At 39.8% G+C, this 27,614-nt stretch overlaps 1 protein-coding gene across 2 annotated transcripts in view; it reads right to left on the reverse strand.

The window, feature by feature from the left end:
• Positions 1-27,614, reverse strand: part of CDC73 (cell division cycle 73) — a 216,006-nt gene that overhangs the window by 10,844 nt on the left and 177,548 nt on the right. Inside the window, exons 20-23 of one of the 2 annotated variants that reach the window (XR_007458847.1) lie at positions 27,086-27,169; positions 14,368-14,497; positions 12,949-13,948; positions 5,363-5,413 (exon numbers count right to left, since the gene is read on the reverse strand). The gene's annotated coding sequence lies outside the window, so the exon portion shown is untranslated. The remainder of the gene's footprint in view (positions 1-5,362; positions 5,414-12,948; positions 13,949-14,367; positions 14,498-27,085; positions 27,170-27,614) is intronic. The other variant, XR_007458848.1, reaches the window with a different exon arrangement.

Raw genomic sequence — 27,614 nt, forward strand, 5'->3', positions numbered from 1 at the left:
TGCTGAATTCTGGTTCAGATTTTTCTGGAGGCAGTAGGTTTGCTGGAGTAGTCCATGTTGGGAGAGCCTGAAGGAACAGTATCATAATATGTCTCTGAGGATTCAGGGAGCAACACTTTACAAAATTGGGAGGGTATGAAAGAGGACTTCGGGAGTTTGGTAACTCCACATGAAGAAATGTAGAAATTAATGTATGGACAGAGCCATAAAGCCACTCAGGCAGGCATAAGACCAAGCAATGGTATTCCCAACCTAGAGAAAGTAATGTTGGGAGTATCAGAATAAGACACGGCTGCTCCTCTAGGGGAGTTTCTCAGAGACAGAGGGGCCATGCAAAATCTACATGGAAACCATATCAGCAAAGGTCAACAGCAAACTAAATCAGATTACCCTCTGCTTCTCCATCCCTCTTCCCTACTCCAAACTCCTACTTTCACACTAGTGCTTAGAAGAGATATAAAAATGAGATATCTCAGAGCCAGACCACACCTTTCTCCAACTGACATGAAGTGAGAGTTTGCAGCAAAGTCTGAACTGATTTTGAGGCAAAAGGATTTTAAATAGGCCAGACCAATTCTTAGGTACTGAAGGGTTGGGCTGCTCTAATAAAGATGACCAGAAAGTTGTGGAACGATAATACAACTTTAGAAGAATGATTATCCAATGGAAAAAGGTAACCTGACAGGGTGGGTTGTAAGAAAAAATCTAAGAATTCATATATATACTTCAACAAGTTTTAATTCCTCAATAAACTTGTTTCCTACACAAGAGGCAATATGCTAGGAAAGTGAAAGATAAGACTGGAAGAAGACAATAGCAACCAAGAAAGGAATGAAAATTGTGTACCAATCAAAAGCAACAATAAACCTCTAAAGAGTTTGAAGTAAGTCATAGTGTTAGAATTATAGTAATGCAAAGTATTGCAAAGGAGGGGTGAGAAAAAAAGGAAAACTAATTAGGAGGTGCTATTTTCATTGCAGTAAGAACTAAGGATCTGAATCACAGCAATGATATAGTGAAAAGGAGCGGGGGGGGGGGGAATCCAAGAGGAAGTAGAAATGACAGGACTTCAGTCAAATTAGAATTAGGAATTTAGACAGAACGCGTGGTCTAAGGAAATGCCTAGGTTATGGTTTAATTGAACGGAGGGATAATAGTGATTCATCTCTCTGACAAAAGAAAGACAGAACAAGGAGAAAGCTTCTTTGTGTAACCAGGTGATGACCATAAGCTCCATGAATGTAGGAATATATATATATCTTGGGAACCTAGTGGATACTATTTACTGAACAAATAAGTTTAGTTTGGGGCAAGTTTGGAAAGAGATACTCATGGAATAACCAAGAGACTATGGTTGGCAGAGTTGGATATGCTGGTCTTCGAGTTTAGGAAAGGAAGATGATATGACAAAATAGATTTAGGATCATCAGTGTATAAGTGTTTATGGATGAAAGAGCACCAAGGTCAAAAAATTGGGGAAAATCAATATTTCAAGAGGTGGGCAAAAGAAGCTACCAAGTAGAAGAGATCAGAGAAAATCCAGGAAAACCAGTAGAAAGTGGTATCACCAAATCCAAGAGAAGTCCAAGCTTTCAGGAAGGAGTGACCAGCAATGGTAAGTGCTACAGAAAGATCAAGTGAGATAAAAACTAGTAATTTTTCACTATAGAAACTAGAAAGCAATTGGTTACATTGGAAACACCTAGTGAAGGCAGTTGGGAGCAGATGCCAAACTGCCATGAGTTAAGAAGTGAATGGGAGGTAGAGAAGTGAAGGTTCTCAGTGTTGACTTTTTAAAGAAGTTTAAATTCAAAGGGAGACATGAAGACAGAATGATAGCATAGTGGTTAATGAAAATATTGGCTCAGAAGGGTAAGAAAAGGATGTGGCACAGAAGGACAAGTCAAGGGAAATGTGTTACCTGGTTTTCTGGTATTGGTAGTCACTAAGAATGTTCATAAACTGAGGGGAAGGAGCCACCAGTTGGGGAGAAATTGAAGACACTGAAGAGAAAGGATAACAAATAGAAAAAAGTAGAGAAGAGACTCAAGGTTATGAAATCAAGAACATAAGTAATGGAGTTAGTCTTCAATAAGAATAATTAAGAGTAGATAGCAGAGAAAGTCACCCTCTTGATGGGAAGGGCAACATCTATATTTCAGTTAGGTAAAGAGTAAATGAGATCTTCTACTTTTGGTCTAGGCTGGTAGGTGCTCTGAAAAATCCTCCATAAAGAGTAACTAAACCTTGGAAAGGACACACTGTTTTGAGATATCACTGGGAAGTGTATCAAATGACATCATTTTACAAAAACAAAAACCTGTACTATAGTCCAGAGGAAGTCCAGAAGAGGAAGTAGAAGAGTCTGAGTCACAGCCCATGCAGCAAGGTTGCCTGAAGTTGATGTTTCTTTCACCACTGCTATTGAAAAATAAGTCTTGTGTCAGAGGAAGAATGGTAAATTGTAAGATTCACATACTGAGCAGACCCTCAAAAGAAAATGAAATAGTTCCAGGTCAGTGGCATCTCCTGAGTTTCCAGCATGAATAATGAGTAATTTCTCTCTAAAGCATTGCATATACAGTCACCAACTGAAATCCACAGGACCACATATTTTTAGACTGAAATAAATACAAAAGTTCTAAACAAAGTTTAGCAAACTAAATCCATAAGTGCTTATAAAAGATAATATACAACCAAATAGAAGACCAATAAGGAAGTAGAAGACTTGAATAACACTATAAACCAATAAAATCTAACAGACACCTATATAATACCACCTAGCAACAGCAAAATAGACATTCTTCTCAAGTACACATAAAACATTCTCCAACGTTTTGGATCATATATTAGGCCATAAAACAAGTCTCAATAGATGTATGGGGATTAAAATCATACAGGTATATTCTCTGACCACAGTCAATAAAATTAGGAATCAGTAAGAAAAGGACATTTGAAAAATTCACATTATGTGGAAATTAAACACACTTCTTTAAGAAGATAAACTAAAGAAGAAATTAGGAAACAAATTAGAAAATACTTTGATACAGATAAAAAAAAAATGAAAATATAACATCCTAAAACATACAGGATGGAGCTGAAGCAGTGTTGGAAGAATTTTGTAGTGGTAAAGTCCTATATTAAATAGTAAGAAAGATCTCAGAAAATAAGCTAAACTTCCACCATACAAAACTAGAAAAAGAAGAACAAATTAAATCCAAAGCAAGGAGAAAGGAGAAGATAATAATGATTATAGCAGAAATAAACAAAATAGAAAATGGGATATAATACAGAAAATTAATAAAACCAAAAGTTGGTTATTTGAAAAGATAAAGAAAATTGACAAATATGTAGCTAGAATGACCAAGAAAAAGAAACAAAGATTCAAATTACTAAAATCAAGAATGAAAAAGGAGTCATTTACTACTGATTTTACAGAAATAAAAAAATGTACTATTAATAGTTTTACACCAACAAATTTGATAACTGAGAAGAAATGGACAAATTCATAGAAATAGACAAGTTACCAAAACAGAAGATACAGAAAGTCTGAATATGCCTAAAAAAAGTAAAGGGATTGAATTAATAAACAAAAACTTCCCACAAATAAAAGTAAAGGATGAGATGATTTTGCTGGTGAATTCTATCAAACGTTTAAAGAAGAATAATATCAATCTTTCTTAAATTCTTTCAAAAGAGTAGAAGATAAAGGAACACTTCTCCATTCATTCAGTGAAGCTAGTGTTCTGATACCAAAATCAGAAAAAAAAAAAAAATCAAAAGAAAATTAAATCACTACAGACCAAAATCCCCTATAAATATAGATGCTATATTTATATCCCTCTATAAATATAGATGCTAATCTCCTCAACAAAGTACATTTTAAAAACATTGAGGGGCACCTGGGTGGCTCAGTCGGTTAAGCCTCTTGATTTTGGCTTAGGTCATGATCTCGGGGTCATGAGATCAAACTCCACATCAGACTCCACATGGAACCTGCTTGGGATTCTCTCTCTTTCTCGTGCTGTATCTCTATCTCTCTCTCTCTCAAAATAAATAAGTAAACTTTAAAAACATGGAGCTACATATGAGAAGTTTATATACTATATCCAAATGCGATTTATCTCAGAAAAGTTATCATATTAAGCCATACTAATAGAATAAAGAACAAAAATTACATGATGATCTCAATAGATGCAGAAGCATTTGACAAAATACAACACTCCTGAATGATAAAAATGTTCAACAAACTAGGAATAAAAGGAAACCACCTTAACCTAATATAAAGTATCTACAAAAATCAAGCTAACATCATACTTAAAGGTGAAAAACTAAAAATTTCCACCCAAGTTCAGGAACAAGGATATCCCCTCACACACTTCTTATAACATTGGAGTAGAGGGCAGTTAGGCAAAAAAGTGAAATAAAAGACATCCAGATTGGAAAAGTAGAAATAAAATTATCTTTATTTGTGAATAATATGATCTTTTATGTAGAAAATCCTAGGAAATCCAATTCAAAAATTGAATTTTTAGATTTTTTTCCAAAATGGGAAAAATATTAATAAAAGACTTTAGTAAGGTTTCAAAATACAAAATCAATATTGAAAAATCAACTATGGGGGTGCCTGGGTGGCTCAGTTGGTTGAATATTGGACTCCTGATTTCAGCTCATGTCATGATCCCATGGTTATGGGATCCAGCCCCGTGCTGGGCTATGCACTGAGCATGGAGCCTGCTTAATATTCAGTCTGTCTGTCTGTCTGTCTCTCTGTCTCTAAAACTTTTTTTTCTTTTTTTCTTTAAGTTTATTAATTTATTTTGAGAGAGCACAAGTAGGGGAGGGGAAAAGAGAGAAGCCAAGAGAGAGAATCCCAAGCAGGCTGGGCACTGACAGTGCAGAGCTTGATGTAAGCTTTAATTCACCAACTGTGAGATCATGAGCCAAAGTCAAACACTTAACCGACTGAGCCACCCAGGTCCCCTGAAAATAAAAAAAAAAAAAAATTTAAATCAACTATATAAGAAAATAATTTAATTTATAACAGCACTGCAAATAATAAATTACTCATGAATAAATTTTTTAAAGTGCACTACCTATACTAAGAACACTACACAATATTGTTGAAAGAAAAAAAAAGATCTAAATAAAGGAAAGACACCCATGTTTGTGGACAGAAAGACAATATTGTTAAAATGGCAATGATCCCCAAATTGGCCTACAAATTCAAAACAATTTCTGTAAGAATCCCAGCTGCTTCTTTGTAGAAATTAATAAACTGACACTAAAATTCATATGGAAACTCAAAGGACCCAGAATAGCCAAAAACAATCTTGAAAAAGAATAAAATAGGAAGACTTACCTTCCTGACTTCAGATCTTACTACTGAAGAACAGTAATCTGTTGTGTGGTACTGAAAAAAAGGATGAACATGTAGGTCAGTGGAATAGACCTGGGTGTCTAGAAATAAATCCACATATCTATGACCAGTTGATTTTTGACAAGGGTGCCAAGACCACTAAATGAGGAACGATTAGTCTTCTGAACAAATGGGGCTAGAACAACTGGAAATCTATGTGCAAAATAATGAAATTGGACCCCTAACTCACACCATATACAAAAAGCAACTCAAAATAGATAAAATAGTAACTCAAAATAAGAGTGAAACCTATAGAACACTTTCAAAAATATGTAAATGTAAATCTTCCTGATTTTAGATTTGGCAGTGAATTCTTAGATATGACAGCAAAATCACAAGAAACAAAAGGAAAAGATAAACTGGACTTTATCAAAACTAAAGACTTTTGTGCTTCAAAGAAAGTAAAAGGACAACCTGTAGAATGAGAGAAACTATTTGCAAATCACATATCTGATAATAGTTCAGTATCCAAAATACATCAAGAACAATTATAACACAAAAAAAACCCAAATACACTAATTTGAAAAATGGGCAAAGGATCTATTATACATTTTGAATAAATAAGATAAAAAAAGATATACAAGTGACCAAAAAACAAACAAACAAACAAACAAAAAACCATGAAAAGCCGCTCAATATTATTAGGCATCAAAGAAACACAAATCAAAACCACAATGAGGTACCACCTCATACCTAGTAGGTTGCCTAAATTAAAAAAGACAGCAACAAGGGGGCGCCTGGGTGGCTCAGTTAGTTGAGCATCCGACTTGGGCTCAGGTCATGATCTCACAGTTCGTGAGCTCACGCCCCACCTGGCTCTGTGCTGACAGCTCAGAGCCTGGAGCCTGCTTTGCATTCTATGTCTCCCTCTCTCTCTGCTTCTCCCCTGCTCACATTCTGTCTTTCAAAAATAAATAAAGATTTTAAAAAGTTAAAGAAAAAAGATAATAACAAGTGTTGGTGGGGTACTTGGGTGGCTCAGTCACTTAAGCATCCAACATCAGCTTAGGTCACGATCTTGCAGTTAGTGAACTCAAGCCCTGCGTGGGGCTCTGTCCTGACAGCTCAGAGCCTGGAGCCTGCTTCAAATTCTGTCTCCCTCTCTCTGACCCTCCCCTGCTCATACTCTGTATGTTTTTCTCTCTCAAAAATAAATAAACATTAAAAAAAATTATTTAAGGGGCGCCTGGGTGGCTTGGTCGGTTAAGCGTCCGACTTCGGCTCAGGTCATGATCTCACAGTCCGTGAGTTCCAGCCCCGTGTTGGGCTCTGTGCTGACAGCTCAGAGCCTGGAGCTTGTGTCAGATTCTGTGTCTCCCTCTCTCTCTGCCCCTCCCCTGTTCATCTCTGTCTCTCTCTGTCTCAAAAATAAACGTTAACAAAATTTTTTTTTAATTATTTTAAAAAGTGTTGGTAATAACATGGAGAAATAAAAACTTCATACATTGTCAGTGAGAACAGAAAATGATACAACTACTTTGGAAAATGGTTTAGCAGTTCCTCAAATGATTAAGATAGAGTTACCATATGACCTAGCAATTCCACTCTAGGTATATACCCAAGAGAACCAAAAACATCAGTACATACAAGAACCTGTATAAAATGTTCAGAGCTGCATTCTTCATAATAGCAAACAGTGAGGAAACAAGCCAAATGTTCATCAACTGATGAGTGAACAAATAAAATCTATACAATGGAATATTATGCACTCATGAAAAGTGAGGTACTGATTCATGCTACAGCATGGATGAACCTTGAAATATTAGGCTGAGTGAAAGAAGCCAGACACAAAAAGCTACATATCCTATCATTCCATTCATATGAAATATCCAATGCATGCAAATCCATACAGTCAGAAAATAGATCAGTGGTTGCCAAGGGTTGGAGTGGAGAGGGACTAGGGTGTGACTTTTTTTTTTTTATGAGTAAGTGAACAGCATTTTTTTTAAGTTTATTTTGAGAGAGACAGAGACAGTGAGAGTGGGGGAGGGGCAGAGAGAGAAGGAGAGAGAGAGTCCCAAGTAGGCTCTCCTCTAACAGTGCAGAGCCCAATGCAGGGCTTGAAACCATGAAACAGTGAGATCGTGAGCAGAAACCAAGAGTTGGACGCTTAACTGACTGAGTCACTCAGGTGCTAGCTGAGGTGTGACTTCTAATGAATATGAAGTTTCCTTTGGGGATGATGGAAATGCTCGAAATTTAGATAGTGGTAATGGTTGCACAACATTGTGAATATACTAATTCACACTAATTTTTAAGGGCAAATTTTATGGTATGCAAAATTCATCTTAACTTTTTTTTCATGATCTTAGTAATGTTATTAAGATATAACTCACATACAAAACAATTCACCCACTTAAAGTGTAATTCAATGGTTGTTAGGTCCTTTAGCATATGCACAAAGCTGTTCAACCATCACCACTAATTCCAGGACACTTTCATCACCCCTAAAATAAACCCTGTGCTCGTTAGCAGTCACTTCCATTCTTCCCACTGTACTACTCAGCCCCTGGCAATGACTAATCTGCTTTCTGTCTCTATGGATTTACCTGTTATGGACATTTCATATAAATAGAATTACACAATATGTAGCCTTCTGTGTCTGGCTTCTTTCACTGAGCATAATGTTTTCTAGGTTCTTCCACCTTGTGGCAGGTATCAGTACCTTATTCCTTTTTATGGTTAAATAATATTCCATTGTATGGATATATCACATTTTGCTTACCCAGTTATCAGTTGGTGGACATTTGTGTCGTTTTCACTTTAAGGCTATTATATGTATTAATATTAATTAGCGGGGTGCCCGGGTGGCTCAGTTAACTGAGCATTCCACTTCAGTTCAGGTCATGATCTCACAGTTCATGGGTTCAAGCCCCATATCCAGCTCTGTGCTGACAGCTCAGAGCCTGGATCCTGCTTCAGATTCTGTGTCTCCCTCTCTCTCTGCCACTCCCCCACTCACACTCTGTCTCTCTCTATCTCTCAAAAATGAATAAACGTTAAAAAAATTTTTAAAAAATAGTAATTAGTGCACAAATTTTTGTATGGAAGTGTGTTTTCAATTCTCTTGGATATATATTTAGCTATGGAAATTCTGGGTCCTATGGTGACTCTATGTTTAACTTTTTTTTTTTTAATTGTCACGTTAGCTAACATGCAGAGTAGTCTTGGCTTCAGGGGTGGATTCCCATGATTCATCACTTACATAAACACCCACTGCTCATCTCAACAAGTGCCCTCCTCAATGCCCATCACCCATTTTCCCCATCTCCCAAGCTCCCCACCCCCATCAACCCTCAGTTTGTTCTCTATATTTAAGAGTCTCTTATGGTTTGCCTCCCTCTCTGTTTTTATCTTAGTTTTCCTTCCCTTCCCCTATGGTCATCTGTTAAGTTTCTCAAACTCCACATATGAGTGAAATCATTTGATATCTGTCCATCTCTGACTGACACATTTCACTTAGCATAATACACTCCAGTTCCATCCACATTGTTGTTGCAAATGGCAAAATTTCATTCTTTTTCATCACCACGTAGTATTCCAGTGTGTGTGTGTGTGTGTGTGTGTGTGTGTGTGTGTGTGTGTGTGTATACCACATCTTCTTTATCTATTTATCAGTTGATAGATATTTGGGCTCTTTCCATAAGTGGGCTATTATTGATAGTGCTGTTATAAACATTGGGGTGCTTGTGCCCCTATGAATCAGGACTACTGTAAACTTTGGATAAATTCCTAGTAGTGCTATTGCTGGGTCATAGGTTAATTCTGTTAAGTATTTGAAGAACCTCCACACTGTTTTCCAGAGTGGCTGCACCAGTTTGCATTCCCACCAACAGTGCAAGAGAGTTCACCTTTCTCCACATCCTTGCCAACAGTGTTGTTTCCCGAGTTGTTAATTTTAGGCCCTCTGACTGGTGTGAGGTGGTATCTCATTGTGGTTTTGATTTGTATTTCCCTGATTATGAGCAATGTTGAGCATCTTTTCGTGTGTCTATTTGCCATCTGGATGTCTTCTTTGCAAAAATGTCTGTTCATGTCTTCTGCCCATTTCTTCACTAGATTATTTTTTTTCAGGTGTTGAGTTTGGTAAGTTCTTTATAGATTTTTGATACTAGCCCTTTATCCAATATGTCATTTGCAAATATCTTCTCACATTCCATTGGTTGCCTTTTCATTTTGTTGATTGTTTCCTTTGCTGTGCAGAAGCTTTTTATCTTGATGAGGTCCCAAGAGTTCATTTTTGCTTTTATTTTCCTTGCCTTCAGAGACATGTCAATTAAGAAGTTGCTGTAGCAGAGTTCAAAGAGGTTGTTGCCTGTTTTCTCCTCTAGGATTTTGATGGTTTCCTGTCACACATTCATCCATTTTGAGATTATTTTTGTGTATGGTGTAAGGAAGTGGTCTAGTTTCATTCTTCCACGTGTCAATGTCCAGTTATCCCAGCATTGCTTGCTAAAGAGACTGTCTTTTTTCCATTGGATATTCTTTCCTGCTTTGTTGAATATTAATTGGCCATATATTTGTGGGTCCATTTCTGGTGTCTCTACTCTATTCCAGTGGTCAAATGCCCATTTTTGTGCCAATACCATGCAGTCTTAATTACAGCTCTGTAATACAGGCTAAAGATTGGGATTGTGATACCTCCAGTTTTGGTTTTCTTTTTCAATGTTACTTTGGCTAGTTGGGGTCTTTTTGGTTCCATACAAATTTTAGAATTGTTTGTTCTGTGAAGAAAGCTGGTGTTATTTTAATAGGGATCACATTGAATATATAGATTGCTTTGGGTAGTATCAACATTTTAACAATATTTGTTCTTCCTATCCATGAGCATGGAATGTTTTTCCATTTCTTTGTGTCTTCTTCAATTTCTTTCATAAGCTTCGTATAGTTTTCAGCATACAGATCTTTTACCTCTTTCATTAGGTTTATTCCTAGGTATCTTATGGTTGTTGGTGCAATTGTAAATGGGATCGATCCCTTAATATCTCTTTCTATTGCTTCATTATTGGTGTATAGAAATGCAACTGATTTCTGTACATTGATTCTATATCCTGCAACTTGGCTGAATTCATGTATCAGTTCTAGCAGTTTTTTGGTGGCATCTTTCAGGTTTTCCACGTAGAGTAACATGTCATCTGCGAAAAGTGAAAGTTTGACTTCTTCCTTGCCAATTTGGATGCCTTTTGTTTCAATTTGTTGTCTGATTCCTGAGGCTAGCACTTCAAACCCTATGTTAAACAACAGTGATGAAAGTGGACATCCCTGTCGTGTTCCTGATCTCAGGGGGAAAGCTCTCATATTTTCCCCATTGAGGCTGATATTAGCTGTGGGCCTTTCATATATGGCTTTTATGATGTTAGGTATGTTCGTTCTATACTGACTTTCCTGAGGGTTTTTATTAAGAAAGGAAGTTGCATTTTGTCAAATGCTTTTTCTGCTTCTATTGACAGGATCATATGTTTCTTATCCTTTCTTCTATTAATGTGATGTATCACGCTGATTGATTTGCAAATATTGAACCAGGCCTGCAGCCCAGGAATGAATCCCACTTGATCATGGTGAATAATTCTTTTAATATACTGCTGAATTCGATTTGCTAGGATCTTGTTGAGAATTTTTGCATCCATGTTCATCAGGGATATTGGCCTATAATTCTCGTTTTTAGTGGGGTCTTTGTCTGGTTTGGGAATCAATGTAATGCTGGCTCCAGAGAATGAGTCTGGAAGCTTTCCTTTCATTTCTAATGTTGTATTTCTTTGTATTTTGCCAGTTTCACTACAGTATGTCATGGTGTTGGCCTGTTTTTGTGGGTTTTGAAGAGAGTTCTCTGTGCCTCGTGGACTTGGATGGCTGTTTCCTTCCCAGATTGGGGAAGTTCTCAGCTATAATCTGTTCAAATAAACCTTCTTCCCCTTTCTCTCTTCTTCTTCTGGAACTCCTATGATATGGATATTACTTCATTTCATTGAATCACTTAGGTGTCCTAATTCTCCATTCATGGTCTAGTAATTGTGTTTCCCTCTTTTTCTCAGCTTCACCATTTTCCATAATTTTATCTTCTGTTTCACCTATTCTCTCCTCTGCTTCTCCAATCCTTGCTCTCACTGAATCTAATTATTTTGTGTCTCATTTACAACATTTCTTCATCCATTATGACTATTTCTTAGGTCTCTGATCTGGGCAGCAATAGATTCTCTGCTGTCTTCTATGCTTTTTTCAGGCCCAGTTATTAGATATGGGTGTTATTCTAAAATCTTGTGCAGGGGCGCCTCGCTGGCTCAGTTGGTTAAGTACCTGACTTTGGCTCAGGTCATGATCTCACAGTTCATGAGCTTGAGTTCCACATTGGGCCTTGTGCTGACAGCTTAGAGCCTGGAGCCTGTTTCAGATTCTGTGTCTCCCTCTGTCTCTCTCTCTGCTCTCTCTCTCTCAAAAGTAAATAAACATTTAAAAAAAACTAAATTCTTGTTCAGATATATTGTTTATATCTGTTTTGAGCAATTCTCTGGCTGTCATTTCTTCCTGGAATTTCTTTTGAGGAGAATTCTTCCATTTCATCATTTTGACTAGGTTTCTGCCTTTTACATGTTGTTGTTGATGTTTCTTTCATTGTTTATTTATTTTTTGAGAAAGAGAGATCAGAGTGTGAGCAGAGGGGGGGAGGGGCAGAGAGAAGGAGAGACACAGAATCCGAAGCAGGCTCCAGCCTCCTCACTGTCATCACAGAGCCCGATGCGGGGATGGAACTCATGATCCATGAGATCATGACCTGAGCTGAAGTCAGATGCTTAACTGACTGAGCCACCCAGGCGCCCCTTTTACGTGTTTTAATAGCTTGTTATGTGTCCTGCACCTGTGAGCACTACTATATTAAAAAGCGGTCACACACTGTCCAGGGCCTGGCCCTTCAGGAGGGGTTTTTGGAGTGTGTTGCATGCCCTCTGTTGTTGCGTATTTGGCTGTGCTATCCCACTACTTGTAGTGGTGGACTGTTTGGACTGTCCAGCAGGTGTGCTTTGATTTGTTCATTAAAGTAACCCTGGAAAAAAGGAAAAGGAGGGGGGGCCTTATCTCATACAAAGAAGAAAATGAAAGAGGTGAAAAAAAAAAAAAATACCAGGCAGAGAATCAAAGAAAGTATAAGGGCTTAATCCAGAGAGAGAGAGAGGAAAATAAAGAAGGGGATACAGAAAAGGTATCAAAAGAATAGAGTAAAAATGCCTGATTAAACAAACAACCAGAGCAGAGAAAGAAAGAAAGGAAGAAAGAAAGAAAGAAAGAAAGAAAGAAAGAAAGAAAGAAAGATGTAAATATATATAAAATATATATAAATTATATAAATTTATATAAATATATAAATATATATTATATATATTTATAATTTACTAAAAATCAAATCAAATCAAAAACTATGAGCCTCATTCCAAAGGGAAGGGAAAAAAAGAGGAGGGTAGAAAGAAAAAGAAGGGAGAAGGAAAGAAAAGCGAAAATAATAATAATAAAAATAAAATTATTAAACAGAGACTAACATACTAAACCTGTGGACAGTCATCTGTTGGTGCCTGGGACCAGTGGCTGCACACGTCTGGAAGAGAAGCTGTCCCGTTAGATCAGTGTCAGTCCCAATCCAGGAGATAAGCAGTAACCAGGCACGGAGAGGCAGGGATGGTGTAAGCGGGTCCCACCTCCTCTGGGCGCCGCTGTCCCTTCCCTGAAGCCACACCCTGTTGGTGATGGGGAGAAAGACGGCCACACCCCAATCTCTCCTCCCCGGACCACGCGTCTCACACCACACTCTCGAGGCAGCCCTCACAGAGTGGCACCGGCAGGTGGCTTGTCCTGCGGCACCGTCCCCTGCGCCTCCTGGGCCCTCAGTGAGGATTCAGAACCTGATGTCTTAAAGGATCCCACACCACATGGACCAGGTTCCGGGGTAGTGCCACTCTGCCCTGCCCATTGGCTGGTGCGGCCTGCAGGCTCTTTCGTCCTTGTTGGGGGCAACATACCCTCTTCCCACAGTACTGAAGGCAGGAGACCGTTTGCTCACAGTGCACCCCTGAGATGGCTACTATGCCCCAGGGCTGGCTCCCCACCTCCCCAGGCCAGGGGTCAGGTCAGAGGCCTCGATCAGGAGAAAGTCCCGCACTTTTGAGAACTCCAGCCTTCAGCTCCTAAGGCCGTTCACAAAGTAGAAACTGGCACACTCTGTACTTCTCATTCCCCTGTCCAGGGTCCGGAGAGGTTTTTCTCTTGTACTAACAATACTGCAATCCACAGCTTCTCTTTCTCTCCCTTTTGTCTCTGGCAGAAGGGGTTCCCTCCCCTCCGTGCCCACACTGTTTGGTCTCCCCCAATTTGCATACACGCACCTCAGTCCCTCCAAGCTGTCTCCCTCCACCTGTGGACATTTTTCTGTCACTCTGCAGACTGACTTTGTGGGTGTTCAGGTGTTCTGACCTCAATACTGCCGTGTTGTGGGTTGAGGGAAATCCTGGTCCCCCTACTTCTCTGCCATCATAACTCTTCCTCCTTAATTTTTAAAACAACGACAGTATACCTATGAAATACAAAACCTAACCTTTGTCAATGCCCTCCAGCTAAAGACTACCAGGAACACACATCTAATTGGACAGATTGGGTTTATTACTCATTGCAGCAATAAATAAAACAACCAATGGGAAATTGATGGGCATCTCAGTAAGAAGATATTAGAAAGAACTAACAGGATTTAGGTTTATGTTAGGTGATTTTGAGGAGAATTTACGGAAGCCGTGCTTTGTTTTAGATTGGATGGGGTCAGTAAGCAGGGGTATTTCTATGAATGGATACCTTAAATTTTATCTAGTATGAGGAAAGACTATACTGAGGCTAATGATGCAACTGGTATTAAAAAGAGAGAGAAGAAGAAAAGAAAGAGAGAGGGAAAAGCAAAAGCTGTGGTCACTCACTCAGCCAGGACGTGACTTTTCTTGTAGTATGGACCATATTCATGTTTTTTATTCAGACATCGTTGGGGGTGGGCTCGTTCTTGCCTTGATCCATCATGGTCACAGACTGACTCCGTCTAATTTTGATATTCTGTGAAATTTTGCAACAGACCCAAAGAACACCAAGGTCAAGCTGGGAATTCTTGAGCAGCCCAAGGAAACACAAAGACCTAGCTGATAGCACCAGGGTCTGCCTTTCACATTCGATTAGAAGGCACAAAATACATGAAGAATAAAATACACCTGACAAAAGTCACTACCAACCCAGTTTTTAAATTAATGAACTAAGACTTGAAAGTAGCTTCCTTAATCTGTAAAAGGGTGCCTGTGTCCATTTCCTTTTGCTACTGTAACAAATTACCACAAATCTAGTGGCATGAACAACAGAAATTTATTACCTTACAGTTGGAAGTCTGCTATGGGTCTCACTGGGTTAGATTCAAGATGTCAGCAGATCTGTTCCTTCTGGATGCTCTAGGGGAGACTTTCTTTCCTTGCCTTTTTCAGCTTTTTGAGGCCATCCACATTCCTTGCTCCTGGCCTCTTCCTCCATTTTCAAATCCAGCAACAGAGCCTAGGAGTCATTTTTATGCTGCCTTCTTTCTTGTTGTCTCCTCTGCCTCCCTCTTCTTCTTACAAGGATCCTGTGATTTTAGTGAGCCTATCCAGATAATCCAGGATAATTTCCTCATCTCAAGGTCATCTGACTATCAAACTTAATTTCCCTTCCCATGTAACCTAACATATTCACAGGTTCCAGGAATTAGGATGTAGACATCTTGGAGGAAGGAGGGGAGGAGGGCAGGATTAGACATTATTCTGCCTACCACAGCACCTTAAAAAGCCCACAGCAGATGTAAAAAAAAAAAAAAAAATTTTTTTTTTAAATCAGGACAAAGAATGCCTATAATCACTGCTTTAGTTCAACATTGGAATAAAGGTTTTCAATTTGTCACTGCAATGTTTCTCGGACTACACCACATTGCCATGGCTAGTTTCTAAAATGCAAGCAATGGTCCTAATAACAATCTACCTACAGTTGCACACTACCTGAGAACACACATTTTCAGTAAGATCTAAGTCAGGGCTAGCAAATGCATAGCACCACACCTCCCACTTGACTCCTCAGCCGCTGGGGGATGTTATTCACATAGCCCTGTACTCTCTCCCATGGATCAGGGACAAAGACACAGAGTCCTCTGCAATATATCATTTGCAGCAACCACAACCTGTGGATAAGGGCTGGAACATGAAATGAAATCTATTTGCCCATCCTGATCTAGATGAGTAAACCCTGATATATAAAGGATGAGAAGAGTCAGTGCTTTTGTTCTAAACCTCACACAGCAAAGTGGGAGTGGGAAGTTTTACAACCAGATTTAACTTCCTAAAGATGTCACAGATCTTTAAATTGGTATTTAATAAACCTCTAAGGGCAGTGGAATAATATTCCCTAGACTCATTTTATTCTTTATGCAAAAAGAGCAACCCCAAATTGCAGCATAGCCTGCTTAAGCTAGCATCTTTTCTATATATATAAATATTTATATATATATTAAACCTTTTTCCTTAATATCTAAGGATTAGACACCAGGGTAAAGGTATTACAAGACTAGTTTATTTTTATTTTTATTTTTCTTAATTTGTTAATTTATTCTTGAGAGACAGAGCACAAATGGGGGAGGGGCAGAGAGAGAGAGGGAGACACAGAATCTGAATCAGGCTCCAGGCTCTGAGCTGTCAGCACAGAGCCTGACGTGGGGCTTGAACCCTGTGAGATCATGACCTGAGCTGCAGTCAGATGCCCAACCAACTGAGCTACTCAGGCTCACCACAAGACTAGTTTATTAAGGTAACTAGCTAATATAAGATGCTAATAGCTCAATTATGAATACTTGATCTTATTCATAAGGAAAACAAATTGAATAATTCAGGCAAGGGCGCCCGGGTGGCTCAGTGGGTTGAGCATCCAACTCTTGGTATCGCCTCAGGTCATGATCTCACAGTTTCCTGAGTCTGAACTCCGAGTTGAGCTCCATGCTGACAGTTCAGAACCTGCTAGGAATTCTCTATCCCCTGCCCCTCTCTCTGCCCCTCTCCCACTCACACTATCTCTGTCTCTCTCGACATAAATAAACTTAAAAAAAATAATAAAATAGAGATAATAACAGTATACTTCCTAGAATCTAGTTCCCCTCAAATCTGTGTACTTTCTTTCTGAGAATCCTGAAACTCACTAATGAATTTAGGAAAATAGAGACTGTTTTATTACCCAACTCTGTGGTATAGTTCTTTTCTTCTTCTTTTCTTTTCTTTTCTTTTCTTTTTTCTTTTCTTTTCTTTTGTTTTCTTTCTTTTTTCTTTTCAAGTAGGCTTCACAGCCTGTGTGGAGCCTGGTTCAACGGGCTTGAACTCATGACCCTGAGATCAAGACCTGAGCTGAAATCTGGAATCAGATGCTTAACCGACTGAACCACCCAGGCACAAGTGTATAGTTTTGCAATAATAACTTCCTCCCAGTAGATCTGTTTTTTTCCCTTACGATGATATTGTTATATACTGAGTCTTAAACTATGATCAGGTGGGAAAAAATCCATAGAGCATCCTCAGAGGTACTTTTACACACTGACTGTCACATACCACTCGGGGGGGGCGGGGGGAGAGATGGGGCACCTGGATGGCTCAGTCGGTTGAGCGTCTGACTTTGGCTCAGGTCATGATCTCACAGTTCGTGGGTTCGAGCCCCGTGTCCAGCTCTGTGCTGACAGCTCAGGTCCTGCAGCCTGCTTCAGATTCTGTGTCACCCTCTCTCTGACCCTCCCCTGTTCATGCTCTTTCTCTGTATCAAAAATAAAAAAGATAAACATTAAAAAAAATTTTTTTAATAAAAAAAGAGAGAGAGAGAGAGATTCCATTTCTGAAATTGCTCTGGCAGAGCCTAGCTTTGTAGAACCACCTTACCTCAGGGTAAGAAAACCCCTAGACAGGGTGGATAAAAATTTAAATTTCTCATAGCTGAGTACAGGTAGGTAGAGTTTCCACAGAATGATAGAGACTTTCTTTGGCTCTTCCCTTCCCTAAGTCTAGGAAGTTTTGGCAAGTTAGAAAATAGGATAGTAATCACAGCAGTCAGACTAACCTTTTTTCTGTAGACGTAAGTCAGTTTATCACTCCTTTGCATAAAGCCATCCCATTGCTACCCATCACATTTAGGGGGAAAAAAAGCAAACTACTCGGCAAGACCTATCAGGCATTTCCTGAGCCAGTCCCTGCCTACTTCCCTCTCTAACCTCCTACCATTCTGCCACCTGCTCAATGGACCAGCCTTTCTGCTTTCCCTCTAACAGGTGAAACTAATTCATGCCTCAGGACCTTTGCACTTGCAGTGTTCCTTCCTGAAACAATCTTCTCTGAGATCTTCACATGCCTTATTCTTTCACATCATTTGTGTCACTTCTCAAATGTCACTCACTGAGTTTCTTCCTGACTTCCTAGCTCAGAGATCCCTTCTATTTTCTTCATAGCACTTATTACTATGTACTTGCACATTCTGTCTATTCCACTGAAATGTAAGTTTCAGAACAACAGGGAGGGACCAGACACCCGAATAGTTCCTAGTACTCAGTGCACACTTAATCAATGTGGGTTAGGTGCTTAAAATAAGTGCCATTTCCTTAGAAAAAAATAAGTCTGGTGGTTTCTGCAAATGTCTCTCTCTTTTAGGTCAGTTTCCTACTCCCTAGATTAGGTTCTGACCCTCTAAAATCACATCAACCCCTTATCTCACTTCCCCAACCCTACTGGTTCAGGTTACCCCACAAGTCATTTGGGAAATGGCCAATGCCCCTTTAACGTGGTATGCCTGAATTTTGACATCACAAGAACTGCCTTTCTCCAAGAAGTGACCGTGAGTTAAGCAAGGAAACATAAAGCAAGATGTGATAAAATGTAAATGTGGGGTTTTAGGCATGTTTGGATGTTACTGCTTATATAAAAGCTTTCTTCCTTTAATAAGAATAATACTTCAATATGGGAACTCTAAACAATATATTAGCCAAAAGAAGAAAATAAAAATTGATCATGATTCTCTTAATCAGAGAGCCACTGTTAAAACCTTGGTATTGTATATGTATACCTTTGTTTTCTATTTATGCATATACTCTATATCTACCTTTGTAAGCTACTTTATTTTAATCTAACAATATATAATGAGTATTTTTATGCCATAAATTATTTTTCCATAGCTTGATTTTAATTACTTTGTCAACAAACATGTATTGAGCTTAAATGGATTATTGTCCTTGAGCAAAGCAGGTGGGATTCTCTGGGGTCCAGCTTTTTACTGCAGCCTCCTCATCGAGAAATGGCAACATCAGGCCAGTTGTTTTGGAAGGCAGAAGAACACGAAGATCAAGATTTGGGGGAACTAAACATTAATTTTAGTTCTATTAAGAGTTCCAAGATGAGGCTTGACAAAACACAGAAGGAGTCCGTCCAGAATAGGTAACCAAGACTCAAAATACTTCTTGGTTAAAATAGAACTCATCTACCAGAATCATGTTAAGATCAAGAGCAAGACAAAAAGGACATTAGAGGGAGAATGGGAAAGGCGGGGGGTGGGGGGGGGGCGGAGAGTAGGAGACAACAGAAGTGTGCTCTCCGTAGGAGAGTAAAATCCATTGTCCAGAGCCCCGAACCAGAAGAAAGACTCATTGGAGGTATGATAGGTGAGCAGAACCCAGAGGGCCCAGTGACACAGTAAATAAATAGCTTCAACTTAAGCCACAAAGGGCTTAAAATGGGGAAGCCTGATGTCAGGCAGAACCCACAAAAGAAGGTTCAGTGCAGATCCGGTGGTAGATGTGGGTACAGCAGGAAAATAACGATGTCTGGGTCTTAGAGAAGGGAGAGGCCTGTGGACTTCAGGAGGCATAGGTAGTAAGTTCCTCAAAGACAGCATTGAATTCTTCAGCCACGTGCCCAGGTTCTACCAGTAGGACTACCAAGAACATAGATGAGAAAAGAGAAAACTTCACTGTTGTTATGGCAGGAGGGTCAGTGTGGAAAGGTTATGCCTTGCCTTCTGGCATTTAGCAAAGCTTTATGCAAGCTCTAAGCTCTATCTTACAGGTGCTCAGGTTGGTTAGGGAGAAACAGGAAGAAGGATACAAAAACATTATGTGCATGAAAACAAATGCCCTGAAAGCCTCACAGAGCCTCTGTGTGGGGTTCTCAGGTGAAGGCAGTAGGATGTCTTTCTCTGACTTAGAATGCTACATTCTTTTCCGAGTTACCCAAGCAGCTGGCCTTGATCCCTAATACCTTTTAGAATGTATGTGTTTACTCATAAGTGCCTCTCTCTTCCTGGAGACTAGATAGGAGCTCCCGGGAAACAGGGCATGTGACTACACACTGAAATGCCCCTCTTGCCTCAGCTCTGAGGATCTGTTGCTGGATTCACTTTGTCTCAGTCTTTTCTTTTTTCTTTTTTCTTTTTTTCTAATGTTTATTTATTTTTGAGAAAGAGAGCATAAGCAGGGGAGGAGCAGAGAGAGAGGGAGACACAGAATCCGAAGGAGGCTCCAGGCTCTGAGCTGTCAGCATAGAGCCCAACACGCGGCTGACACCCAGGAGCCGTGAGATTATGACCTGAGCTGAAATCAAATGCTTAACCGACTGAGCCACCCAGGAGCCCCTGTCCAAGTCTTTTTTATGAGGAGAAAGCCAGACCCCCCGGGGGGCGGCTTAGTCCTTCAGGTAAACAGACTTTGCCAGCCCAGTTTACCAGGCACACCCAGATTTACTCTTCACCTGGCCTCCCTACTAACAGCAACCCCACCCCTGTGCTCATGTATCCTCTACCCCCACATGCGTTTGAACCATAACAAAGATTAAATAGCACTGGGGTTGTTATGTGAACTCAACCACAATAGATGACAATGGCTCAAGGAGTAAAGTTGAAAAGCAGAGATGTCAACCAAGATAACTTTGCCTATGTGTTCAAATGGAATAATTGGAACACCTGTTTCTCCTGCTTCAGGAAAGCCCGTGGCCCTACCGTCTCTCTACGGAAATGCTTATTTCTCACTCAGTCACATCCGGCTCAAACTTTCTGTATTGTCTCAATTCATCCCATGTTTGGAACATCTTGCCACACAGTACCAGGAGCACTTTTTGCACACTGTATCACCTCATGTTGGACATTACCTCCGATCTGTTCGCGCCCCCAAATGCCACCAACAGAAGGTGGCATATGGAGCAGATTTTAAGTATAAATTTCAAGTAATGGGAAGAGTCCACAGCACATCATTGCCAAAAAACTCTAATAGTAAATTCGATTCTTGGAGCATTTCGACTGCTTTCCCACCTACTTTTCTCTCAGGTCTCCTTCCTGAGAAGAGCCCATCATATTGTGACCTCCCTCCTGCTCACCTCTGACCTCCTCTTCTTCCTCAAGTTGCTCTTACTTCTTCTGGCAGAGCCATTTCATTGTTCACCATTTTGTTGTTACACACTTTCCAGATCAAAACCTTAAAATTTTCCCTTCCTCCTCTAAAGTAGTCTCGGTGGTATTATCCTCAGACATAACAAGTATCTCTCTCTCTCTTTTAGCAAGTATCTCCATAAGAGCAACTCTAGCACTGGTTATTAAAAGAACATTTTGTTATCCTGCCATAGCCAGAAAAGAAGAGAATGTTTGGAAATCCTCTAAACCTAAGGTTGCATTCTTTGGGAGAAAAAATATTTATTACCCTTCTACCCCAGCCCCTCCTGTACAATGAATGACCCTCAAACCATCACGGCCACGCAGAATCCAGCTCTGGAAGGGAAGGCACACCTCTGGGTGTGACGCCATGTGTAAGGAAAGGTGGAAAAACAAGAGGGAAGGTGCATCTGGACACGACAAAATATATGCATCCAAAGCTCCACGAAACAGCATGAAACCCAGTCTTGCTGAAATAAAATCCCATCTGTCCCACACAATCATTTTCCCCTTGTTAAATAAGATGCCAAGTTACTTTCACCAGATTGGCATTTGGCCTATGCGAGAACAAACAGGAGAATCTCCCTAAGTTTGTTTCTGGATATGAACAATGGTGATTGCTGCCGTTGTTTGTGGAACCTCCCTGTCAAAGCAGCTGAGCGATTGGCAACACGCGGGCATGGGAATGGCAGAGCGGAGCCCGCCAGTATCTATTGCAGTCATTTGCCAGGATAATGTGGGCTTGTCAATTACACTGTCAGGCAGCAACTTATGTCGAATTTGAAACAGTAAATGTCATACAAAAGCATAAGTGATTTATAGATGAGAGTAATGTAAATGTAATGTAATGAAATGAGATACCAACAGATTGCATGTTTTGTGGTTATTACCACAGAGGGGGGAAAAAACCCTCTAGAAAAGAAATAACTATTTGAGAGCAATCAGCTCCGAAGCGCGAACCACTTCCCACCTCACCCCCTCTCCCAATTCTTGGAACACTCAGTCGATCTATCAATCTGACTAACTAATAATGCCTTGGTACTTTACTTTAAGTAACAAAAGCTACAGCACTCAAATCAAAAGTCTGCTCTCCAGTGCACTTTGCAGCCTCACAATACACCATGTGACAAAATGCAAAAGGCCTTGCTAAAGGCAAGGGGGAAAAAAAAACAGAAAAATTCAAGGTAGGTCATAAGCTAGAGCTAAACTGACCTATTTTGATACAGCCAAGCTTCCATTTGTTTTTTGAGGCTTGCCCTTTGAAACCACATTGTTACATTGAAATGTTTGCTTCTGTTGCTAGATCTGCTTGCAAGAACAAAACAGGTTCCGAGACAAGAAATCTGAAATTGGTCGCACACCGCGCTCTTATCCTCCGTTGCCAGCTCTGCAATTCCATCCTGGAGGCCGCTCTGACCTGTGCTTCCATTACTTCCTATCTGCTGACAGGACTTCAGTCTCTCTCCCACCTCCCTCTCTCCCAGCTCCCCTGTCCATTGCTCTTGGCTTTGTTTTCAGGATCCCGATGGGGATTCTAACCAGTTTCCATAGCTATTTGACCCCCTTGACTCGGCTTCTTGCACTTGGCTTACATGTTTTATCCTCCCTGTCCCGTCTACACCTCCATGCTGCCTGAGCTATTTCCTGTCTTGCCCTTTTGCCTTGTAGTCTTCCTATTGTCTCGGCTACCTTTTAAATCTTTACCGCTCTTTTTCCTACAGTACTTTTACTGTGGCTCCTTTAATGATATGTTCTCATAACATAGTCCGCAAGCTAGCCACCAAACTTTCAATGCAGAAAGCTCACCTCCCCAATGCACAGTCAAAATTTCTGGCCTCCCCTGCCCAGTCTACCTTGACACTTCTACAGGAAGCCAGGATACTTCTGCTCAGGCAGAAACTCATCATCCATAATGAAACGTAATACAGAACAATTCTAAATTATTCCTGCCCACCAGAAAGAGATGTTGTATTCTTTACTTAAAGAGATGGAAACCTGGAGCTTTCATACAAGAGCCAAGTATATTTTTGAGCCACAGATCTCAACAGTAATATTAATTATTGTTACCAAATGAGGGAGCTCCATAGAGGATTTTCTTGAGGAAAGGGAAATGTTGGAGATTCCAACTTTGATTTTTTTATTTTTTATTTTTTTTTAATTATTATTTTTTTAACGTTTATTTATTTTTAAGACAGAGAGAGACAGAACATGAACAGGGGAGGGGCAGAGAGAGAGGGAGACACAGAATCCGAACAGGCTCCAGGCTCTGAGCTGTCAGCACAGAGCCCGACGCGGGGCTCGAACTCATGGACCGTGAGATCATGACCTGAGCCGAAGTCGGTTGCTCAACCGACTGAGCCACCCAGGCGCCCCCCAACTTTGATTTTTAATTCTTCCCTTGCCACGGTGATCGCAATATCAGAAGTTTATGAGGTGGGGTAGTCTTTAGCACATCCTTTTTTGTGTGCTTTTATATTGGGATAAACTGACAGACCACCATGTCTGTATATCTTACAGTTGAACCACCGTATCTCAGTATATCCTATGTTTTTGTTTTTGTTTTTTTTTTTCATTTAAAAAATGTAAGTGGGGTCATTTTCCCTAAGGAAAATGGAAATCTCTTTTTTCAAATGTAAGTGCTCTGTTCTGTTTGACATATACTGCTACATTCCTTGGCATCATCAACAAGGAAAACTGGAATATAATAAACTCTAGGATTACATATAATGAGCCATTATCTCTCAACTCCTACACTGTGCCCTTATCATAAGGGAGGTTCTGCTGAAAGGCACATTAACTCCTTTATTTATCACTGAAACTCAATCCTGATGGGTTTATATTTAAACATGACTAAGTACAGTGGGGAATGTAAGATTGAAATGGTTCATGACTCCTTATAGTTTACTTTCTTAAGCAGAATGATATCACACATATAGAAAGAGATAACTACTATGCAAATAAAAAATGAATAAAGGACATTCATGGATAAGCTCTTCAGCAGAGATAAACATCCTGAATTCTTTCACCAAGAAAATTACCTAAAGTGGGAAGTGTATCTAAAATCAGACATAACAATTCAGACTCCTTTCTACCGCTGCTGGCTGGGAAAACCTGGACAAGTTATTTAACTTCTAGGAACTTCTTTTCTTCTCATCTGGTAAAAAGGGATAATTTCTAATCTCTTCAAAATTAAAATGAATTACATAGATAAAAGCCTCAGTAAATGTTGGTCCCTTTTTCCTTGTCCATAGATGCTATTCAAGATTCTCATCAAACTATCCCTCTTAGAGATCACTCTCCAGAATATTGGCCCAGACTGACACCTCCCCAGAACCTTTGCACTTGGCTGTTCCCTGTGCCCAGAAGGCTCATCCCCAAGATCTTCTTCTGGCTAACTCCCCATTATTCACTTTCAGCCCATTTCTGGCCACCTCAGAGATGTCTCCCATGTTGCGCACTCTCTCTATCCCATTACTGTTTTATCATCTTTGTGGCACTTACTGCTACATGAACTCCTCTTATTATCTGTTCGTTTCACAATTTATTGATCAGTCTACACACACACACAGAACAATCTTCACGGAAGGAAAGAACCTGAGCACCTAGTTCACTGCCAGATCAACATAGTGTTTATACTCGACCTTGAAAACAACGAAGAGCCAAGTCACTGAAGACAGTGAGGGTTATCATCTCAGATCACACTCTGGCCACAGTGTGAAAAATGGAAGGCTCTGGAAAAGGCAAACTTATGGAGACGGTAAAAAGATCAGTGGTTGCCAGGACTTGGGAGGAAGGAGAGATGAATAGATGGAGCACAGAGGATTTTTAGTATGACAAACTTTCTGTATGATACTATAATGGTGGATACACTGTCATTATCCATTTGTCAAAATCCATAGGATGTACAACACCAAGAGCAACCCTAACATAAACTACGAACTTTGTATGAAAAGAATGTGTCAGCATTGCTTCATCATTTGTAACAAATGTGCCACTCTAGTGAGGATGTCGATAGGGGGAGAGGGTGTACTTGTGTGGGGGAAGGGAGTATATGGGAACTCTATATTTTCTGTGCAGTTTTGCTGTGAACCTAAAACTGTTCTACAAAATGAAGTCTTTTTTTTTTTTTTTAATGGATTGAAGAAAGCAAAACTTTAGACAGGGAAATGGGAATAAGACTGGAATAATCTAGGGACACCTGGGTGGCTCAGTCGGTTAAGCATCTGACTCTTGATTTAGGCTCAGGTCATGATCTCACAGTTCATGAGTTCAAACCCTGAATCAGACTCTGTGCTGATAGTACAGAGCCTACTTGGGATTCTCTCTCTCCCCTTCCTCTCTGCCCCTATCCTACTTGCTCTCTCTCAAAATAAATAAATAAACTTAAAAAAAAATTGGAATAATCCAGGCAAGATATGACGAAGGCCTAACCTACAGCTAGACTCCCACACAGGCTAGGGTTTATGTCCTTTTGGTGTGTAAATGTTCGTCTCAAGCAGAACACCTTGACAGGGAAACAATCCCAAGAATGCGATCCTTCTGGCATCTAATATAATGAGTCTATTACCTACACTGATCTATCTCTTTTGCTTTTTTTAGTTAAAATATATACATATATATTAAACAGCCAGTCCCTATTAATAGGCTCTTAAGCAGTTTATAGTCAACTAAATCCCAAAGATATTTTACATAATAATATACCATCAAAATACATTTTCTCCATCTTCTATTTTCAAAAATCTTTGTTGGTTTCAAGCCAATCTGCTTGGCTATCATGATTGTTTTGATTCCTCATTTATTCAACATAATATCAGGTTCATCTGTCTCTCGAGTGGGTCACCCACATATTTTATAAGCATGCCTTCTATATTTTTATCCCATTGCAGCAAATGATTCTTTTTTAAAAATTTTTTTTCCAACGTTTATTTATTTTTGAGAGACAGAGAGAGCCAGAGCGTGAGCGGGGGAGGGCCAGAGAGAGAGAGGGATACACAGAATTCGAAGCAGGCTCCAGGCTCTGAGCTGTCAGCACAGAGCCCGACGCGGGGCTCAAAGTCACAAACCGTGAGATCATGACCTGAGCCGAAGTCAGATGCTTAACCGACTGAGCCACACAGGTGCCCCTGCAAATGATTCTTTATAAGCAGCCGGAGAGTGGAGGGATATACAAAGCCTAACAGTGCCCTTTACCTCTCATCTCAAGCTATGTTCTATACACTAAATTCCAGGGTAAGCAAGAAGCTGCCACGAATTTCTGTGTTTCTTTATGGAAAACACTTGTGAAAAATTGACGATTGGAAGGCTAAGAGGTCCCGATGGGACAAATCTAGAGAACTTCATCCATTTTTATATAAATGCATTAATCTAATCGCTGTCATTTTAGTTGTCAAATCACATTTCTCCATCTGGTCCACAGGCCATCAGGAAAGAACTCCTGGTTCTGGGGGCTGTGTTGAAGCTGGATTGCACGGCTGACTCTGTATGCCTGCTGCACCCTGGCCCCATTTTAGGTGGACACAGCACTGATTAAATCCCTGCCCTCATCAAGCCTACTCTCTAGAGAAGTGACATTCTAGTGGTACCTGAACATTCTAACCTTTGCCATAAACTTCAGGTTATTCTATTTATTAGTCTTTCTTAGAGGATTTTCAGGTCAGGATGCCTTTAAAAGTCTATGCCTCTTCTAGATATTGGTCCTTAGTTTCTTACCCCTTCTAGTTTTATACATGCCCTCTTCAGATTCTGAGCTCAACAGACTAATTCTGAGATGGAGGCATTTACTTGTTTACATGCCTCCCTGTCTGCATACTGCTCCTGACCACAGCTGGGGACAGACGGATTCACTTCCAGTCCTGGCTCTTCCACTTATTGGCTGTTATTTGGGTGAATTACTCAGCCTCTCACAGCCTTTTTTCATCTGCAAAGTATAGATTACCAGACATACTGTAGAGCTCTGTTGTAAAGCGTAAATGAGCTAATGAATATAAAACACTCAGCAAAGTGCCCAGCATGTAGGAATCCCTTAGCATTTATATACACAAAGCTTAATGCTCTTGATTTATGCTCTCGTTGTGAATTTCTGACAATGTCATCAGATCTTTTTTTTTTCTGAAATTTTAAATTTGTGTTCTCACTTAAATGTCCCTTATTGCAGGATATCATGGATTCCTCTAGCCCAGGTAGCCACTGTCTCACCTGTAAGGATGTGGGCTCCATGAGGACCAGGGGCTCGCTTTTCTATCTTGTCCGAAACATCATCTCCAGCAACTTGGGTAGTTCCTGGTACATAAAAAGGCATGCAAATATTAAATGAAAGAACTGATCCCGTTTAGGAAACATGTGCCTGCTCTCCCTTACTCTACTAATACTAACTCAGGGATGACAAGACACTGTCTCAATTCCCATTAATTATAAATCACTAACCACATTTTCTTGTCTGTCAGAATTAAATAATGAAAATTCTCCTCATCGATGCTTTGCATTTTGAGTGATGACACTGTCATTTTATTAGACATAGAAATAAACTATGTTCTTCTTGAAAGCTGAACACACACTCAAAACTGTTCTTGTGGCTGTTATGTCACGTTTGCAAAAGACTTCGATGGTTGTTGCCACACAGATATGTTTGAACAAGAAAATATAGGACCATGTTATATATAGTAGTTTTGATCTCTTCCTGACATATGTTAAAATCTAACAGTGATAGTATACTGAGTAAGCATAA

The sequence above is a fragment of the Panthera uncia genome, chromosome F1, assembly GCF_023721935.1.
Source record: "Panthera uncia isolate 11264 chromosome F1, Puncia_PCG_1.0, whole genome shotgun sequence".
NCBI classification, from domain to species: Eukaryota; Metazoa; Chordata; class Mammalia; order Carnivora; family Felidae; genus Panthera; species Panthera uncia.